We start from the raw sequence: 22,469 nt of genomic DNA on the forward strand, positions 1-22,469 counted from the left end.
CTCTGACCTTCTTTGTTCCCAGCCTCACAGGAGCCATACCAGCACTTACTGTTCCTTCAATAGTTACACTCTTTGGCAGCCCCAGTACTCCCTGAATCTAACAATCCCCAGCTTAGAATCCTTCATAGTAACACTGACTTTTGGTTCAGATTTTAGTTTATAGTAAAATCAACTTGTCTATACAAATTCTGTATAAATAGAAATAAAAAACAAGATGCAGCAGAAACCACATAGAAAAGCAGAACTTGACAGTGAAAATCCAGCTGCTGTGGTTACTCCCATTACAACAGGCTAGACAGTGAAAATCAGTAATTATGGATGGAATCAGTTAATAAGTTTATGAAAATCTATTACCTTAACTGGAGTTCATCAAGTCTCCAGTGTGAATGTTCAGGTGCATTTCAAAGAGAGGTTACTTGATCTTTTGGTAAAGAATCTAAATGAGAATAGTTACTCTACGATTGTGAACAATCTCTTGAAACCCATCTTATGGAAGGTAGTTCCAAAAAAATCAAGATAACACAGTGATTATCTTAATAGAAAGAAAGCAGAAAATACACAGTGGGACTACCTGACTCAGGTTCAGAAAGTGTACCAAGAGAAAAAAAAAAGCCCTCCTATGACACAGAAAGAGATCCTAGTGAGGGACTGATGAATGGTCTAAAGAAAAATTATGAAGATGGAGATGATAATATGAAGTGACCCAGTAATAAAGCCTGGGTAGGATCAAGAGAGAAGCCAGACAAAGGAGACATGGAGTTTTGAGACTTTAAAGTCCTTTGGGAACTGTGATGTGGAAATATTGATGTTTCCAAGAAGAGCATTTGGTGAGATGCACAGATAAATTTAATAGATAACTTTACAGAACCATCTTCTAAGTTAAGGCAATGAATTCCAGTGAAGGATTTATTTAAGTAAAATATGCTTATTAAAAAAATTGAAATCACTACCTGAATCTGTATTTCCAAACTTGCAACCTCACTAAATGTTTTCTTGATTTCAATACTGAGCTTCTTACAACACAAATAAGACAATAGTTCATGCCTACATGTTTTTGAGCATCACGGTCTCTTGACATAGGGTCCCTTCTCCAGCCTTATCAATATAACACCTTAACTTCTAGACTCAAGTAAAGCATCATTTCCTCAAGGAGAACCCTGATATACTCCTCCCTTCTCAGGCTCCATCAATTTTTAATAGAGTATTTATAAAATGTTTAGTAAAGGTTGGTTTTAAGGTTTGTTGCCTCAACAGATTACAATAATTGAGTACAGGGGCTTATCCATCACCTTATCTCTGGCATTTAGATCAATGCTTTAATCATCAAGAATTTAATAATTCTTTGTCAAACAAGATTTTACATGACAATTAAATTTTATAATATTGTACAGAAGGCCCTGGTCTGTTGGCTCAGTGTTAGAGTGTCAGCCCAACATGTGGATGTCCCAGGTTTTATTCCCAGTCAGGGCATACAGGAGAAGAAACCAGCTTCTTCTCAACCTTTACCCCCATCTCTCTCCACCTCCTTCCCCCACAGCCATGGCTGCACCGGTTTGAGCAAAGTTGGCCCTGGGTGCTGAGGATGGCTCTATGGCCTCGGACTCAGGAGCTAAAATAGCTTGGTTGCTGAGCAACAGAGCTGCAGCCCAGAGAGGCAAAGTATCACCTGACAGGGGCTTGCCAGGTGGATCGCAGTTGAGGCACATGAAGGAGTCTGTCTCTGCCTCCCCATCTCTCACTTAATAAAAAAAAAACCCCAAAAATATTGTATAGTAAACTGTTTTAAAGCTATTAAAGTTGAAACCAAGACTCAGAGAGGGTAAGTATCTTGCTAAAGCAATAGCTCTTCAACTAATAAGAGGCTCTTTACCCTATAAAATGAAAAGCCAATATTTATATGATAGATGGCTTTTTAATTTCTGAAACATGATTTAGACTCACTTTTTACTGTTTCCTCAAAGCCCATTATTAATATTAAATGTATTCAGTCAAGAGATTCTATTTAGGGGCTTCATGTATACAATATATGTAACATACAGTATTTTACATATTCCAAGACTAATTTTAATATTCCAAGACTAATAACAATGTCAATAGTAATCTAAGAAATCCCCACAATTTCAGGATAATATCACCTCTCTATAAGATAAATACAGTGCTCCTAACATAATTAAATGATTTTGTGAAGTTTAAACTCTAAGCAATGATTCATGACGAAAGGGGAAACTATAATATAGAGAGTTTCAGGGAAGGAGGAGTTTGCAGTTTTTATCAGGGAAGTCCTCACTGAAAGAGTGACATTTGAGCAGACACCTGAAAGAGCAAAGCCCACTTAGCAGCCTGAAAAAGAGATATCATACCAGTAGGGATGGTCATACCGAGAGAAAGTGAGACCCGCCTGGGTCAAGGGAGAAAGCTTTTGAAGAAGGAAGGAGGATGGACAGTGGCAGATGCTACACTGCAGCCATATAAGGTCAAAACTGAGGAACCAAAACAAAACCAGACACAAAAAAACAAAAATGCAGGAAATTGAAAACTGATTAAGAATAAGATAATTCAGCATATATAGACAATTTTTTTAAAAAAAGTAAAATGGCACTTGCTTTCCTCCACATTGAATCAACCAGGAAACCATGTATCTGTTCTCTCTTGAAATGTATCCACATCTCACCACTATCCATCCCCTCCAATGCTATTCCTAATCAAAGCCATCACTGTCCCTTATCTAGTCAGTTCATATAGCCTCCTACTTGGCTATTCTGCTTACACCCTTGCCTGTTTAGAGTCTTTGTGCTACACAAATGGCAAGAATATTCTAGTTAAAATATCACTTCTCAAATTAAAATTCATCAATAGCTTTCCTTTCAAAGTCTTAGCAGTGGTCACCAGACCCTACATGATCCATCCCTACTACTACCTTGATGACCCCAAATTCTACAACTGCCTCTTCCCTTTCTTCAGTGCTAGCCATACTGGCCTCATTATATTCCTCAAATTAGTCAAATATGGTCTTGCCCAGGCCTTTGTGCATATTGTTCCCTTCAGATACTTCTGTAATTTGTTCCTTCCTTTCCTTCAGGTCCTTGTACAAATAGTAACCTTTCAGTGAGGTCTTCCCTGAGCAACTAATAGATACAAAATTTCAAACTCCTCTCCCCGATCTCTTTTTACATCCATTCTGTTTTTCCCCTTTTCCATAGTGCTTATCATCAGATTAAATTTTATCTATATTATTTACTTCTTAGTTTATCATATATCTCCACCCACTAAAACATTAGCTTCATCAGAGCAGGGATTGATATTTTCTTTATTAACAACTATATCTCTGGCACCTAGAACATGCCAGTCACGTAACAGGTACTGAGTTAGTATTTCTTTTTTGTTGTTGTTCTTGTGACAGAGACAGAGAGAGGGACAAATAGGAATAGACAGACAGTAAGGGAAAGAGATGAGAAGCATCAATTCTTCGTTGTGGCTCCTTAGTTGTTCATTGATTGCTTTCTCATATGTGCCTTGACCAGGGGGCTACAACAGTGCAACTGACCCCTTGCTCAAGCCAGCAATCTTGGGCTTCAAGCCAGTGATCTTTGGGCTCAAGCTACTCACCATGGCTTGATCACACAATCAAGCCAGTGACCCTGCCCTCAAGCTGGATGAGCCAGCGCTCAAGCCAGCAACCTCAGGGTCTCAAACCTGGGTCCTCTGCATCCCAGTCTGATGCTCTATTCACTATGCCACTTACTGGTCAGGCTAAATTAGTATTTCTTGAATAAATGAAAAAGTGGATGTCAAGAGAAAAATGTTAGTCAGAGAAAGCAAAAGTTCATGAAAGATTTATAAATATGGGCAATAGTAGAACGTATTTATAGATACTGACCAAAAAAAGAAACAAAAGAAAGTAAAATATTGAAGATACAGAAAAACAAGGAAAATTTTGAAAGAACAAAACACTGAAACAGCAAGAAAGCAAAGTATAGAATTAAAAGTGCATAAATCTATATATACTGGGATTCTGTGTTCACTGCTCTTAATATTTTTATTTTATTTTATTTATTCATTTTAGAGAGGAGAGAGAAAGGGAGAGAGAGAGACAGAGTGGGAGAGAGAGAGAGAGAGAGAGAAGGTGGGGAGGAGCTGGAAGCATCAACTCCCATATGTGCCTTGACCAGACAAGCCCAGGGTTTCAAACCGGCGACTTCAGTATTTCCAGGTCGACGCTTTATTCACTGTGCCACCACAGGTCAGGCACTGCTCTTAATATTAATTCTGAAAAACAGTATGGAGATTCTTCAAAAAATTAAAAATTGAACTGCCTTTTGACCCAGCTATCCCACTTTTAGGAATATACCCCAAGAACACCATAGCACTGTTTCAAAAGGAGAAATGTACCCCCATGTTTATGGCAACATTGTTTATATTAGCGAAGATCTGGAAACAGCCCAAGTGTCTGTCAGAGGACGAGTGGATTAAAATGCTTTGGTACATATATACTATGGAATACTACTCAGCCATAAGAAATGATGACATTGAATCATTTACAACAACATGGACCTTGATAACATTATACTGAGTGAAATAAGTAAGTCAGAAAAAACTAAGAACTATATGATTCTATACATAGGTGGAACATAAAAATGAGACTCAGAGACATGAACAAGAGGGTGGTGGTTAGCAGGGGCCAGGAGGAGGATGGGGAGAAGGGGAGAGGAAGGGAGGGAAGGAGCAAAAAGAAAACCAGATAGAAGGTAACGGAAGACAATTTGACTTTGGGTGTTGGGAATGCAGCATAATCAAATAGTCAAAATAACCTGGTGATGTTTTCTCTGAACATATGTACCCTGATTTATCAATGTCACCTTATTAAAATTAATAATAATTTTAAAAAAATAAATAAACTTAATTGCTAAAATAAAAGTTAAAACAACTTATGGTATGTCAAAAACAAAATGTTTTTCATTGTATTTTTGTGGAAAGAAACTTTGTCATACAAACTGATATTATGTTTTTCTTAAGAATTGTACTAATCATTAGGGTGTCATTCTTACTTGTTTAAATGTGCTGTAAGGTTTCTATAAAAGTACCATTTTTATTCATGATTTTAAGAAAAAATTTAGATCACCATCAAACCATGTCCAAGTCATTAAGTCATTAAGAAAGCTCACCTGTTAGAAATGATGAATACATTTTTAAAGATATTTGTCAGGTTAATGGGAGATTAAAGGAGACCCATTGTTATTCCATGTGGAATGCACAAATTAACATAAAAGCTAAAATAAAAATGACTTCTTTTTTGACTCTCTATGAAATAGAATTAAAGAACTCAAACATTACATCAAATAAAGTATCCTCAAACCAACTTTGCATGCCAAGTGGGCCAGATCAGTTTTCACAGCATGTAAAGAAGGGACTTGTTGAGGGTTCAAGCACTTGGCATCAGACTTGGCTCTTCTGCCTACTTTGTCTATTTCTATTTTCCAACAGTACTACCCAGAATTTTACATGTTTTAAAGGTCCTTGCAGCACACTGATGTGTAGAGGCACATGGTTGAAAATCGCTGCCACAGAACATCACCACACATCTGATTGACTGGTAAAAAATATTGAGTGTCATTATGTCACTTAAGATGCTATTGGCTGAAACTAATAAATGTCCTGACTAAATCTTGCTTGGATCATAAAAACTGTTTCCCATATAGCACCCATCTTTTACTAGCCCTTCTCTGCAGCTTTGTCGCAATTGTCTCCTTTTGCGTGTTGGCTTCATCCTCAGACTGAAAAGAAGGTGGTGGCAGCAAGTACAGGCTCATTTCCAGATGTAGCACTATCCAGAATATAAAAGGAACCATGCCTTCTAGCATCTCCTACCTAGGAATAAGAAAACTTTCCAGAAGACTGCTGTAGAGGGTTAAATTTTGTCCACCAAAAAGATATCAGTAATTGGAAACGTATTTGGAAATAGGATCTTTGCAGATGTAATTACACTGCTCACAAAAATTAGGGGATCAGGGAATGTGCAGATACTCCAGTATTTTCAGCCTTTTGTATAGTGCATTTTCACCAATGAAATAAAAGTTGGTTTTGCATCTTATTTGCATAATTGAACAACTTTCCTTGACTTGTTTGTTTTTCTGGTGTTCTTGTTTAATTTTAAAAAATCAAATGCTTCCTTTTTTTATTGCTTCATATCCATTTTGAAATATCCCCTAATTTTTGTGAATAGGATAGTTAAGATGACATCATGTTCAATCCATGAAGAATGAAACAATATTTTTAAATTTTTTTAAATGTCCTTTTACTGTCTTTAATTAAAAACAGTATTCTTGGTCAGGGTGGGCTCCAAAACTAATGGCAGGTGTCCCTATAAAAACATCATGTGAAACACAGAGAAACAAAGGAAAAACATGGAAGAGAAGGTCATGTGAAGACGGAGGCAAGGACTGGAGTGACCCAGGGGCAAACCAAGGAATACCAAGGATGGTGGGCAACAACCAGAAGAGAAGCATGGAATAGATTCTCCCTCAGAGCCTCCAGTGGGAATCAATTCTGTAGACACCTTAATTTATTCCTCTGGCATCCAGAACTGTGAGTGAATACATTTCTGTTGTTTTAAGCCACCAGTTTGTGGTAATTTGTTAGAGCAGCCACATGAAACTAATATAACCCCCAAATCTATCTTCTTGTGGATCATGTTTGCCAGGATTGGTCTCAAGTTCATTCCTGCACAAGGCACTGGCCAGGAGAATGGGTGATGATTATTGGTTGGGAATAGTTGTGGTGGAATGGATTGTGAGGACTCAACCACAAGAACCACTATGGTCACCTTTTACTTCTCCTTCCTTACCACTCCCACATTCAATCACCAAGCTTCACAGATCGTGCTTTGTGAACATCTCTTTTGTATCCATGCCTTCACTTTATATTTTATCTTTTGACTTGTCAAAGCATTCACCTGGTTCAAAACTAAACGTAATATATGATACAAAAGGAAAAATAAATATACACCCATAAGATTCCTTACCACCCATGACCCACTCACTCAGTTCTTCAATATCCACCCCACATGCAGGTAGCCACTTTGATTAGTTGCAGGTATATTTCCTAGTGCAAATATAAAAAGATGAATATATTTTTCTTAAACAAATGGTAGTGCTTTGATTTAAGAATTTTAAAAGACCTATACTATTTGCTAGAGATCTTTAGTCTAAATATCTTGAATATCCTTCTACATTTGCCATCCATTTTACCACTCTCCCACCTTACGTCACAGTATTTATCGCCCAGGGGAGTGCAATTGTCTCCAAATGGTAATGCTGCATTCAGTGTTGGCCCAAACCAAACAGCTGCACTAGTGATCTTTCTAAACGTTCATCTGTTCTTGTCAGTTCATTTGAGAGACCCTGAGGATAATGTCTACATAAGTCCAGCTATGTAATTTGCATATTCCAGGACACAGTGCGAATGTAGGTTCCCTGGTTCAAAGAATACTAAGAATTTTAAGATGGTGATAACAGAGCACAGATATAGACATGGGATTGTTCTAAACAAGGAACCCTGTACAACTGCACTGGTCTCCTATCCAGAAGGCCATCCCTGAGTTTACATGTGATTTGTAAACTACTGTTAATCTGTCCTGAAGTATATTTCTGAACTCTAACTCAAGTGTCCATGATATTGTACACCAGAGTCATACTAGATTATTTCTGATGCCCTAGATTTTTATGGTCAATTTGATTTTTTTTTTTATTTAAAAAATCTTTTTCTGAAGTTGGAAATGAAGAGGCAGTCAGACAGACTCCAGCATGCGCCTGACTAGGATCCACCCGGCATGCCCACCAGGGGGCAATGCTCTGCCCATCTGGGGCGTTGCTCTATTGCAACCAGAGCCATTCTAGCACCTGAGGCAGAGACCATGGAGCCATCCTCAGCGCCCAGGCCAACTTTGCTCCAGTGGAGCCTTGGCTGCGGGAGGGGAAGAAAGAGACAGAGAGGAAGGAGAGGGGGAGGGGTGGAGAAGCAGATGGGCGCTTCTCCTGTGTACCCTGGCCGGGAATTGAACCTGGGACTCCTACACGCCAGGCCGATGCTCTACCACTGAGCCAACCGGCCAGGGCTGGTCAATTTGATTTTTATTGGATTCTATGGTCAATTTCTTAGATCCTAGATTTTTCTCTCACCTATCACCACCAGATGCTATTCTTTCTTCATCTTTCCTGCTTTTTCACCTAAATTTAAGTAACCTTCAAGTCTTGACTAGTATATTACTTACTCTGGGAAACCTGTGAATCCTTTACAAAGTAAGAGTTCTTTTACTATATGTTCACAAAGTCCCTTATAATCCAACTTGCAACCCACATAATTAACCTATATCTGTTTGACCTAATGTTAATGTTTCCTAGTATTTGAGTGTTACTATGTGCCCAACAGGCAGGGATTAGCATGAAGTGAGTGAGAGACTTGCCTTGGGCAAAAAATTTAAGGAGGTACCAAAAGACTTAGTAAATGAGATCCATAAAATTTTGACGTGATATTTCAAAAGAAATCAAAATGAATTTTTAAAAATCCGTGATTAACAAAATATAAACATTTTAATTAAAGATAGCTCTTTACTGTCCCTAACTAGAGACAGTATTACTGATATTTCTTTTTGCCTCAGGCTACAATATGACTCCTTATTGGTGTCGGCATTGTGCTAGGCCCTCTACATACTTCTACCAAATTAATTCTCAGAACAGTTCAATTACAAAGAGAACATTACCTCCCTTTTACAAATGAGTTTAAGCAACTATGTCAGTGCCAGGGGTAAGGACTGGTGCTGAGATTCACCCCCTAGCCAGTCTGCCTCCAAGGTCTCTGCTCTTAATCACTGCTAAATTACCTCCTGGTAAGTGGACAATTAAAAATTTAGCCATACACTCTCTACTTTAAATACATGTTTAGACACAGCATAAATTATCTGACCTCTAAACATATTTTAGGAGGAGAGAAGAAATGGCATGAGAGAACACTTATAAAAATAAAAACAAAACATTTGGTTTCTTAAGTTCCAAAGACTAGCGAATTTAGTCATTGCTGAATTTCAAATTCCAACACCTTCATTCCTACAAGAATATATTTAAAAATCTTAACAATCTTTATGTAAAAAAATCATCATTTAGTCCATAAAGACATGTCCATACTAGAAAAATACAGGGTGGGGCAAAAATAGGTTTACAGCTGTTCATATGAAAAATAATACAATAAATGATAATACTGGGAATAAACTCTGTGTTTTGTATACTCACAGTTGTAAACCTACTTTTGCTCCATCTTGTATTTCCATTCCATTTAACATAGTATTCAAATTAAATCCATGTGCCACTTTGCATTTAGAGGCTAAAAACATGTTAAATCATTTTTTTCCTATTTTGACTGGTGGTCAACCTTCCATTATAATTGGACATATGATTTAGTGAAAAGAAATGAGATTTTGCTACCCTGAGAATAAACAACTTTGCTAATTTTCAGTTTGGGTTTATTATTTTGTATTTTTCTGAAGTGAGAAATGGGGAGACAGAGAAACAGACTCCTGCATGCGCCCAACTGGGAACCTCTCCCCCGCATGCCCACCAGGGGGCAATGCTCAGCCCTTCTGGGCCATTGCTCCATCACAACTGGAGCCATTCTAGCGCCTGAGGAGGAGGCCATGGAGCCATCCTCAGCGCCCAGGCAAACTTTGCACCAATGGAGCCTTGGCTGCAGGAGGGGAAAAGAGAGACAGAGAGAAAGGAGAGGGGGAAGGGCAGAGAAGCAGATGGGTGCTTCTCCTGTGTGTCCTGGCCGGGAATTGAACCCAGAACTTCCATTAGCCAGGCCGACGTTCTACCACTGAGCCAGCCAGCCAGGGCAATTTGCAGCTTTTTCATCTCACTCCTTGTGCATATTGTTTGTCAAGGAATTTCTTTTCTTCATTTTTATTTTTCTTAATGTTGCAAAATAAATCAAATAACAATTTTATTAATGATATACCCCCTCCATAGTCTTTTAAAAATGGTTCTTTGGGTGACTGTTTCATTCTTTTCAAAAATATTATGAAATAAGAAGAGAGTAAGTCTTTCATTTGCATTTCACACTTGAGGAAATAGATATACAATAGGCTCAGTGACTTAATCCAGATGATTCTGAAATCAACATTCTATTCAGATATTATGGCCAAATTTTCATATTGTAATCTGAGTCTCAACCTTAGATAGATTAAGAAGAGGAAAGCATTCTGATTTAGGAGAAAGCTGAATAGGTGACAAAGTAGAGGTAAAGGAAGACAGAATAAACCTGGGACACTCAAAGTAACATAAAGTTTATAAACAAAACTATTTGTATAATAATGTTACACACATTGGACTCATATTATTATATGTTTACTACCACACATTTAAACAGGCAATATGCATAGAATAAACTAAAAATCAACATCATATAATTACTAAATGATGAAACTGGAATCCATGTTCATGTCTTCTGACCCCAAATACTTTTCTTTTTAATCAGTCCATAAAACTGAAGAAAGACTTAACTGCAGCTTATCTCAGGAACTGAGGAAATCTCTAGGTACTGAAACTCAATTTACAAAATCTGCTCTTAATTATTTAGATTTTAATATAAAAAATTAATGAAATTTTAAAAATTTAATAGAACTATACATATTAAAATTTAGCTAAGACGTTTAGGCAATTTCTAATCTATTTAAAAATTAGGTGAGATATAAATTATCAAGCTTATCTATTCTAATTTGTTACTTTTTTGACATCAGAATGCTTACCAATCAATAAAGTAGTCTGTGGGGCCCAATTCTGAGGAAAACAGAGACTGAAAACAAAAATCTCTAAATGTGTTGTAGTTCAAAACTCTCTCAGAAACAGAAATTGAAGCAAGGCTTACATAGCACTTAGGTTGGGGAAGAGGGAAGTGCAGGGCAGTGGGAGTGAGGGTAAGTGGAGGTAGGCAGAAAGGTGGTGAACAATGCCAGGTGAAGCATTACTAGGTGAGCCCCTGCCTCCTGAGGGTCCATAAATAGACAACGCAGGCCGTCAGCAGAGGCACGTGCACAACCATGCAGAATAGCTAAGGAGAGCTGTAAAAAAAAAAAAATGTGCCCCAGGACAGCACAATAGAAAGACAAAATATGGTATGAATCTTCCCACGTCCTGCCCACCTCCTGTTTTCCAATGTTCAAAGTTGCTCCCACTAGAACTTAATTCCTCACACTTCCAGGTTGCAGCCTATCCTTTAGCAAGTATTATCCCACACGCCGCAGTATGGCCAGCAGGTCCTAGGCAGTTGAACCATGCAAGTACACCTGAAACAAGTGAACTGTGGTAGTGGCTAAAGGACAGCAAAATGTCTTTTAAGCTACCTCTTTTCTGTGGGTTTTTTTTTTTTTTCTCCTCAGATTGGATGACTTCTGCTGCCATGTAGTTGAGTTTGTTGATCTTTTCTTATACTTGATCTTTTCTGCTGTGGAGCCCTTCTATCAAATTTTTCAGTACAGTTACTGTATTTTTCATTTCTATGATTTCTGTTGGGTACTTTTTAATATATTCTGTCTCTTTGTTTTAATTTGTACTTTGTTCATGCATTGCTCTCCTGACCTAAGTGAGGATCTTGATAACCATTATGTTGAACTCTCTATCAGGGAAATCACTTATCTCCACTTCACTAAGATTGATTTCTGAAAATATATTTTTTACCTTTTGATTTGTAACATATTCTGTTATTTCCTCATTTTCCTTGATTTTCTGTGATGATTTCTACATATTAGATAAAACATCCATCTTCCCAATATTGATGTGCTGGTCTTGCGTAGGAGAGGAACCTTATCAATCAGCCTAGTCTCAGCTCCTGGTTTCCTCTCACACTTTTGTAACAGTCCAAGCCACCATCTTTGCTCTTAGCAGTTCCCTATAGTGGTGGGTATGCCAAAACCCATGAGTGTGCCAAATAGAGGATCACAATTAAAATGAAGATGCTGGCTGATTAGAATTTGTATCCCCAGGCAGCAGATTGTAAAGTAGTTAGCTCCTTCTGAAGAAAGACTGGAAGATGGGTGGATAGCCATTGTGAGTACTGATGCACTTGTTAAAAACTAGTTCTTATGGCTCTGGCTAGTATGCTCAGTGGTAGAGTGTGAGCCCAGCATGTAGATAGATGTCCTGGGTTTGTTTCCCAGTCAGGGCACACAGGAAAAGCGACCATCTGCCTCTCCTCCCTTTCTGCCCTCCCCCTTGTCTCTCTCTTCTTGTCCTGTAGCCATGGCTCAATTGATTCAAGTGTGTCAGCCCCTGGTGTTGAGGATGGATCCATAGAACTTCCACTTCAGGTGCTAAGAATGGCTCAGTTGTGAGCATTGGCCCCAGATGGGGTTGCTGGTTGGATCCCAGTCTGGGTGCATACAGGTGTTTGTCTCACTATCTCTGCTCCTCTCAAATAAATAAATAATTAAATAACTGTTTCTTTGTTTCCTAAATTCTTATGGGACTCATAAACACAAAACTGGTGGGATTTCAAAGCTAGAGGTTTTGGGGTTTTTTCCTTCAGATGGTATATTTAAAAGTTTAGGTGCTGAATGTGCAGCTCACAGTCTTTGCTCCTCAAGAAGAAGCTGTAAATTGGGGATTCCCTCCAGATTATATGGCACTATACCAGAGGTTAGGTTTATATGAAGGTTGAGTGTTTCAGCCTTTCCTACCTGTTTCATTGTGGGCACTTTCTCATTTGCCCAATGTATAGAATCCCTCAGCTAGTTCCTAGATGTCCTACAGAAGGAATTGCTCCAGCTGTAGCTATAGCTGTAGATTCCATGTGTCCATAGCAGGAAGGAAATTTAGGAGCCCTCTATGTCACCGTCTTGGTTTGGAGTCAAATATTACTCATTTGAATTACCTTATCTTTCCTGTTTAGTTGGTATTTAATTTTAGATTAATTTTTGTTTAGTAATTGATTAAGATCTATAATCATAGGGATTTATACTTAATTTATAGTTGCACACATTGATGTAGTGTTAAAAATACTTTGCATCACACAGGAATCCATGAGAATTGCAGTAGTTTCTCTAAAAAGTGTTCTGTAGAGCCCTGGCCAGTTAGCTCAGTTGGTTAGAGAGTTATCCCAAAATATAATAGCAGACTGCAGGTTTGATCCCCAGTCAGGGCACATATGAAAAGCAACCAACAAGTACACAACTGAGTGGAACAACAAATGGATGCTTTTTTCTCTCTCTTTCTCTTTCTCTCTCCCCACCTCTTTCTGTCTCTCTAAAATTAATCCACAAATAATAAAAATAAAAAATAAATAAAAGTGTTCCATACATAACTTCTGCTTGAGATGCACTGCATTATATCTAGGCTGACTTTCCTAAAGTATAGCTCCCACTTATGCTATTCTTCTATACAAAATCTTTGAGAGTTCTTCATTGTCTATAAAATTAAATTCAGATTTATAAATCTAGCATTCCCACAGCTATGTTCTCCCTCTTTTTAAAAAACTTTATTTAGCCTGGCCAGGCAGTGGTGCAGTGGATAGAACATCATATTCGGATGCAGAGGACGCAGTTTACAAACCCCGAAGTTGCATGCTTGAGCGCAGGCTCATTCAGCTTAAGTGCAGGCTCACCAGCTTGAGCGTGGGGTCACAGACATGACCCCATGGTCACTTTCTTGAGCCCAAAGGTCATTGGCTTGAAGCCTAATGTCACTGGCTTGAGCCCAACGTTGCTGGCTTGAGCAAGGGGTCACTCGCTCTACTGTAGCCTCCTGGTCAAGGCACATACGAGAAAGCAATCACTGAACAACTAAGGAGGCTAAGGAGCTGCAATGAAGAATTGATGCTTCTGATCTCTCTCCTTTCCTGTCTGTCTGTCCCTCTCTCTATTTTTCTCTCTGTCTCTGTCACACACACAAAGAAATTTTTATTTAGAAAATGAAATTTAACAGTGTGACATTGATCAATAAGAGTACATAGGTTGCAGGTAAACATTTCTATAGCATTTGAACTGTTGATTTATGTTCTCTTCCAATGTGGGACTCATCTTTGTTTTCTAAACTTTATCTCACCACACATATACAAACACACAACATACTCATTCATCCTGTCTTTGTTCATATTCTTTTTTGCCACTATCTCCTCATGACCAGTCCCATTCTTGTATTAAGATCCGTGACAGCTTCTCCGAGGCTTCAAGCAAGTGCTTCAAGCAAGGGCCTGACACTTCATTATTCCCATGATGTTTTGTGCACATCGTTGCTATGGCAATTAGCATATCTGCTTTGTATTATGATAACTTGTGTATATACCTTAAAGTCATTTTATCTTTATCTGGGTATTCATTAATGTATCTAGATTGGTATTTTGGACAGGTTATCTGTTCAATAAATACTTGGTAAGCTAATTTAAGGCATAAAACAAAATGAACTACTTACACATTTGAAAATGCCTACGTACTGGGAAAGCAATCAGCATGAAATTATTGATGACTGGATAGGAGGAAGTAAGTAAAGAAAGCTCCAGAGGAGTGAATGTGTGTGTAATTTGTTGAACACCTAGCAAATAATGACATTCTAAATGCAGCATTTTCATAAGGTAGAGCAAGACTGGAATCTAGGATTGTGTGCTAGTGTTGATTAAAATCACTAATGAAGAAAAAAATAGCAAATAAAGGCCAAAATAGTTCTTTATTCAATATCAATTAACTGCTAATCTGTTTGCTCTAAATAGGCCACTATTAGAGGAAATGATAAAATTAGTTATACACATAAGAAACACTTATTGTCTACATATTACTTTTGCCCTGAGACCAGCAAAATTCAGCATACTTGTCCAATAAAATTGCTTCCAAAACAGTTTAACGTAACACAAGCTTTTAACCCAACTGCTTAAATAAGGGCTTTTTCTAAATAATAAAATCCTAAACATCTAAAGAAGTGAAAGAATCTGTTTTTTAAAGTTAATTTTAAAAACTCTTATTTTTTTTAAACTTCTGACTTGCTTTTTCTACCTGGAATGCTATCTAAATCTCTGCTGATTTACCCTTGTACTTTTGGCAGGATTTCTTTGCTCCCAGGCACCAGACTTTTTAATAATGGCAAATCCTTTCAGTCTCTGGTTGGTGCAGGTGGGGATTTGATTGACAAGGTGATAAAAGCTAATGAGACAGAGTGGCACAGTCAGAGATCAATAGATGCCAATAAGAGAAACAATCCTGACACTTAATTTTGTAGAATTCCCTTAAACCGGTTAAAAACCTTCTGCATCAAAAACTTTCTACTTTATAATTGATTTTTTAAATCTCTGCCAAAGCTGTCATGCACATTGCATTAAACCATAACCATGCCTGGAATGGATATTGTTCACACAATTATGCGTGAATTCCTCAGCTTGTCATTCTCAGATCTGGGTGTTTCAGATGGTGTGTCGTCAGAGTGGGCCTTTCATTTCCTTCACGCCACAGTTGGGTGACCTAGAACAAGTTTCTGAACTTCTCTGATTTACATCTGTCCAAGGACTTTACAAACACCTCCCTCACAAAACACTCATGAGGTCTAATTATATGAAATATGTAAAAAGGTAAACAGAATATCTCATAGAAGATAGTTCATAAATAAAAAGTACTATTACTCTTAAAGGCATGTAGCAATTTCCCCTCAGTTCAGACGGGTTTAGAACTTACATAAAAATTTGTTGTTGTTTTTTTCCCTTCCTTCTTCTTAAACACCCATGATATATTGACTTTTTAGGCCTACTATTAGATTCAGGATGTATAAATGGGTATCTACAATTGTTTTGTGGTGTTTTGTTTTTCCTTGATCTTTGTTCTGTTTTTATTTCATGTTCTATCCCTTTGATTCAGCTAACATTTTCTTCATAACAAATCATTTCTAAAATCATTTCTGAAATGTTTAATAAACATTTCCTATATCTCACGTATTGCTGGCCGAGGATATCTAGTTATATCAGGATGATGTAGGAGGACCTCTTCCATGTCTAGCCATTGGTTTGATGTGAGTGGAGGCCACAGAGATGATCTTCCCTCATGTATCTCATCTCCTGGCAGGCTAGTCCAGGTGTGTACACATGCTGTAATGATGGGGTCCCAAAAGAAACAAGAGAAAGAAAAGCCACTGAGCTTGCACTTTTTAAGTCAGCATCTGTCACATCTGCTACCATCTATCTGATCAAAGCAAGTCACACTGTCGAGCCCAAAGAGTGGAAAGAACTATTCTTAAGAATATGCATAAAGAAGTGAATCATTGAGACTATTTATGCAACAAGTTACCACATTCTATTTATGCAGATATCTCCAAGAAACATATAAATATTCCAATAGAATAATAATTTTTTTAGATATAATATAATCAGGGTTAAATATATCCAAAGCTCTTACTTAATATGCTTTTTTTTCCCACTGAATGTCTGATTAGCTTTTAGTTATACATAGTGCTGAGAAGCATGCTTGAAAAAAAAATTAGACTGCTTGTACTACATATGACATTTTGGTTGGATGCTTTTTGTCCTATGGAAAAAAGTATGTTGGGTTTATTTCTCCATTTTAGAAAACATGACTTTTCCTTTGCTTCAATTCTTTTTAAACATACTGCTCTGGGGTTAATTACATGTTTCAGTTGTAGGAGGGAATCAATGTATCTCAAAATCTGATTTGTTCACATGACTCTGTGTTGTACCTTATTTTCACTTGTCGGTTTCATTCTACAAAATATGGCCCCAGAACAAAATGTACGTCACCTAAAAAATGGCAAAAAGGATAGGGGAATGTTTAGTTCATAGAGTTGCCATGACAAACCACCACAGACTGAGGGGGTGATACAATAGAAATTTCTTTTTTTACAGTTCTAGATACTAGAAATCTAAGATCAAGGTGCCACTTTCTGATGAGAACTCTTTCAGGCTGACCTTCTTGCTGTGTTTTCACCTTGTGGAGAGAGAGAGAGCTCTCTGGTGTCTCTTCTCACAAGGATACTTATCCTATCGTATCAGAGCCCCACCAATATGACCTCATTTAATTTTTATCACTTTTTTATAAGCCTTATCTCCTCCAAATATAGTCACACTGGGGGTTAGCACCTCAACATAGAATTTGAAGGAAGGACACAGTTGAGCTTCATAGTAGAAATACTGAAAGATAGTAAAAGCCAAAAGCTTCAAGGTTTATGAGCCTCACCAATTTAAATAAAGTAGGCTTGATTTACATAGTGTGTGGTAATGATGACAATGTCTACGACTCTCTAAACCAGTGGTTCTCAAAGTGTGCACCCTAGAAGATTTCCAGGTGCACCCTATGGTATTCCAGAGAAATATGTGACTGTTGGGGACCAAAAAACCAACAGGGTTTTTGGAATTTAGATTTTTGGGGGACAGAGGTGTGGGGAATTGGCTGTAAACTGACAGTCTGCCTAAACTCCCACCTCACTTGCCTGATTAGGTTGCAAAAGGTTGTTAAGCTGTGGTGCTGGATTGTTTACACTATCCCCCATGTTCCCCAGAAAGACTGGAAGCAAGTTTCTTCTATCCTTTGTTTGGTGTAAAGTTAAGATGATATGTATGGTGGGGGTTTTCAGTACTTGGTAAAATTCTTGGGTTGCCTTGGAAACATGATCAAAGATCTCACTGATTTGCTAATGGCCCACTTTGCCCTATAAATAAAGCAAGATGTGGTGTTTGGGCATGCTTTGTTCTTGCCATCAGCAATTATAGGGCCCTCCCAAACCTGTATTTTTCTTAATTCCATGTATTTACTTAATTTCGCACCATTCCCACTCAGGACCTGGAATTACTAGCTGCGCTGGTTTGCAGCATATGCCCAGATATAAAAATAAATATAGTTACTCTATTATACCATTTCATTACAGAAATACTGCTCTTTTGTTAACACATTATTATTATATTTATTATTAACACATCATTCTATTATTTTAGATAAATACACCCAAATAAAATGGATAGATTTCTCAAAAAGAAACATGATATTGAAGAATCCGATTCTGGAAGTGAGCAAAAGTTAAGTGTAAATAAAATAGGACTTGAGGGCTGATGGGCAGGATTTAATTTATAGCATTTTCCATTACTTAACACTGAACAATATGATTGAATTAGAAACCCATTCATGGAAGCTTCAAGTGATTTTGGTTTAACATGAACAAAGAAGAAGAACTGGCAGCTATATCCCCTGATCGTAGATTGGTGATTAAACATAAGGAATTGTCTCTTGAAGCCTTTTTGATTTTTATAAAAGAAGAAGATGTGGCAATATCTAAAAAGCTTTGAACATTTTACTACAATTTTCAACATCCTATTTATATGAATTAGGATTTTCTACCCTCAACACAATTAAGAGTAAAAAGAGAGGAATTCTTCAATGTATTGACAAGGAAATGAAAGTTTGCCTTTCAAATATATGCCCAAACATTGAAGAAATTGCTAGGACACATCAGGCTTATGTTTCTCATAAACACAAAAAATTAAAAAACTTAACACATTCATGCTGGGACCTGCCAGATTTAGTAAATCTTGCTAATAATGTATCTATATATATATATAAAGATAACATTTTTGTTGTTTTTTTATTTTTAACCCCTTTTTTTACAAATTCTAAAAAGCATTATTCAAAAAATGTAACATAAAAATGTTTTTTAATGTCAGAATAAATTTAATTTTGTCATATTTATTTTGTTTAATTACCATAAAAGCACACTTGGACTTTATATTATTTTAATATTTGACTTAATTATTATAACATATTTCTAAGAAATTTGTATATAGTGAGCCTACAATTATTTGTAGGACTTTAACTGTGCCTCAACTTCAAAAAGTTTGAGAACCATTGCTATCAGCAGCACTGACTAATCACAATACAGTTGAAAAAAGCAAAGAAATCTGAAATTTGATCAAGAAAGATCACCTGTACATATGTAATTGAACAAAAAATTTGGCAGATATGGCCTGTTTTAGCACCTAGAAAATCCTGTGGAAAACAACCGGAAGAATCATTAACAATATAAACTATTTCTTCTCTTAATTAACAATATATAGAATTTGGCAAATTTAGGTTTGCCATTTTTCATATGGAAAATAATACAATAATTAATAAATAATAATACAAAAATAAACTACTTCATGTACTCAAAACTATAAACCTTCTTTTATCCTCCCCTTTTGTCTAAACCTGTATGTATGTATATGTATGCATGTGTGTGTGTGTGTGTGTGTATAACTTTGTAAAACAATTTCCTGTAACACTTTTTTTTTCCTCACATATTCATGATGTATACTTGGTATCAACAAGAACTCGTTTGGGAATATTTAATGTGACTGGAATGTAAATGTAAGATTGCACTCTTAAAATAATTTCTTCCCAAAATCAATAATTATTTAAAAGTCTGAATGTATAAGTTTCATTTTATAAGTGTGTGATCCTTTCTGAGAAACATATAATAGACAAACTTAGAGAGTTTAAAATATTTAACATATTCCTAGTGAAATGCTTAGTAAAATTTCCGTGACAAAATTCTCTAGGGTATTATATCATTGAGCATCTTTATTCTTTGAGCACCATTATTTCTCCTATTAAATTTCCTGTCACCACAGATGAGCTTTTTACCAAATGCAGTTGAAAACTCTGATTTGTGAGATATTGCTAAATTATAAAAGAAGGCATTTTTTTGTATTCATTTCTGCATAAACATATTAAAATAAAAATATCTTAAATTGCTTTGAAATATATGTTATATGACATATTCTTGCATTCTTTCTTAATGAATCTAGGAGATTAAGACTTTAGCAAGGTGTTGTAGCCAGCTTGGGCTACCATAACAAGACACCACAGACCTGGTGGTTTCAACAACAGAAATTTGTTTTCTCACAGTTCTGGGGGTGGGTAATTCCAAGAATTCCAGTTAACTAGGTTCCTGGTGAGAACTCGCTTCCTGAATTGAAGACCACTGCCTTCTCCCTGTGATCTGACGCCAACAAAGAGAGCACCACAGAAAAAAAGGACAGCTCTCTGGTGTCTCTTCTTATAAGGATACTAAACATATATCAGAGCCCCACCATTACGACTTCTTCTAAAAAGCTTGTCACTATTTTGCTCATAGATACAGGAACAGATTGACAGCTGTCAGAGGGGAAGGGGGTTGGAGGCTGGGTGAAAAGGGTGAAGGAATTAAGCAAAGAAAAATCACTTAAGGACAGACAATGGTGTGGTGATTATGGGAGGGAAGGGGGTAGAGGAAGGTAGAAGAGAGTGCAGGGGGGATAAATGGGAATGGAATCAGTAAAGCCCTAATTTCCAATGTGATTGTATTAGGGGTGGAGGAGGGACACAATTCAGTCCATAGCAGATAGCTACTGCTGTATCTGCAAGTGAGAGTACAAGGCTAATCCACATCAAATTTCTGTGTTAGGATTTGCAAACTGATGATTCTTGTATCATTTGTTATACCATAGTTTCTCTAAACTGTCAATTATCATATACCTGTTGATTTTGACACTGCATAATATTGAGCCTGCTTTAAAGATCATTTCTGAGAGAAGAGATGAGCTAATTCTTTACTAGTGCTAAGAGACTGCGGCCCTGCAGGTCAGATATCCTGTCTGCTGGGAAGGGAGAAAGGTTCATCTGTCTCTGCCTTCTTCCCATTCCTTCCTGTGACCCTCACATCTTCAGCATATTCTACAACATAAAAGGCAATGCAGAAATTGAAATTTCTCTATTTGCTTCATACTTACTCATTTGGAGTTTACTATGTGCCAGTTTACATTGTAAGGGAAAAATACAAACAATAAACATTTCATTTTAAAAGTTAAATTAAATTTCATGTTAGAATTTGATAAATGCTGATAGTTATTACAACAGGGTAAGGAGGTAGAAAGTGGAAGGAAGGGAGTAAGAACTGTAAACCTCATTGAAAATGTAAAATATGAGCAGAAACTGAAAAGAAGATAGAATATTAGTAGCAAGGCAGATATCTGGAAGTCTAGAACATTCCAAGCAGAGAGAACAACTAGAACAAAAACCCTGGCATGTGGCTGTCTAGTAAACTCCAAAAACAGCAGAGGCCAGTGGGGTTGGAGCTGAATGAGCAAGAGAGAAAGAAAGTAGGGTTGAAGCGTAAGATTATGGAAGACCTTATAAGCCATTGTAAAGTACCAAAACATTACCCTTTATGAGATGCCACTCATAAATTAGAGTAGCATCTCAGGGTTCTGGAAATGGATGACATGTTCTGACTTTCATTTAAGTATTGCTTTAGAGATTTATATTGTTTAAACTGAGTATCATTATATTTTAGGTTTTAATTCAATCAGATCAGTCTTTAGGTAAAAAATTTATTCAATTCATCATGATCACCAATATGAATTATTGCTACCATCTTATTTGTATTATTTGTATTTATTTATTTATTTATTTTTCCAAAGTTAGAAACAGGGAGGCAGTCAGACAGACTCTTTCATGTGCCTGACCGGGTTCCATCCAGCATGCCTACCAGTGGGCAATGCTCTGCCCATCTGGAGCATTGCTCCGATGCAGCCAGAGCCATTCTAGTGCCTGAGGCAGAGGCGATGGACCCGTCCTCAGCACCCAGGACAACTTTGTTCCAATGGAGCCTTGGCTGTGGGAGGGGAAGAGAGAGACAGAGAGGAAGGAGAGGGGGAAGGGTGGAGAAGCATATGGGTGCTTTGTCTGTGTGCCCTGGCTGGGAATCGAACCCAGGATTTTCACATGTTGGGTCAATGCTCTACCACTGAGCCAACTGGCCAGGGCTATTTGTCCTTTTTTAAACCTTTTTTTATTTGCTTATTTTTCTTGCTTCTTTTGAACTGAGTTTCAACCTCATTTGATTTTTTTTCTTCTACTCATCTTTAAGTACATTATAATAATTTTATTCTTTTAGTTGTTTCCCAGAAATTCCCCAGAAACATGCTATTTAACCTCATCAGTTCTAAATACCTAGCAAATATCTTTATATTCTTTTCTGAATAATACAATAACCTCAGAATGCTTGATTTCAATAACTATACTCTTTCTTTGTTGTATGAAATTTTTGGGTATGATCTTATTTCTGTTTTGAGATATTTACTCTCAGAAATTAAACAGCATTGTTATTGTTTTATATAGTCAGTCATTATTGAGATTTTCCCACTGGTTTTCCATTGTTCTGCCTACGAAAAGTTGTTGAATTTCAGATCTTTCCACAATGATTGCTTTTTTCTTCTTAAAGAAAATCTTTTACACATTCCTTTAGTTAAAGTCTAATGTTACAAAATCTCAGTTTTAGTTTACCTGAAAAAAAGTATTTCACTCTAGTTCTGAAAAAATTAAGATTTTGTTCAATACAATTCTAGGTTAATAAATATATATTGCTTTCTATTTTGGCTATATCAATCTACTATCATCTGATTTCCATTGCTGTTATTAAAAAGTCAGC

At 36.9% G+C, this 22,469-nt stretch overlaps 1 non-coding gene and 1 pseudogene across 1 annotated transcript; one reads left to right on the forward strand and one right to left on the reverse strand.

Annotated features, from left to right (window-relative positions):
* The first annotated feature begins 208 nt into the window (after positions 1 to 208).
* On the forward strand, positions 209 to 765 carry LOC136406254 (calcyclin-binding protein pseudogene; annotated as a pseudogene).
* A 20,964-nt stretch (positions 766 to 21,729) lies between these two features.
* Positions 21,730 to 21,805, reverse strand: TRNAV-AAC (transfer RNA valine (anticodon AAC)). The gene has a single exon. It is a non-coding gene; the product is annotated as a tRNA-Val (tRNA).
* Between the last annotated feature and the right edge of the window lie 664 nt (positions 21,806 to 22,469).

The sequence above is a fragment of the Saccopteryx leptura genome, chromosome 5, assembly GCF_036850995.1.
Source record: "Saccopteryx leptura isolate mSacLep1 chromosome 5, mSacLep1_pri_phased_curated, whole genome shotgun sequence".
Classification (NCBI taxonomy): Eukaryota; Metazoa; Chordata; class Mammalia; order Chiroptera; family Emballonuridae; genus Saccopteryx; species Saccopteryx leptura.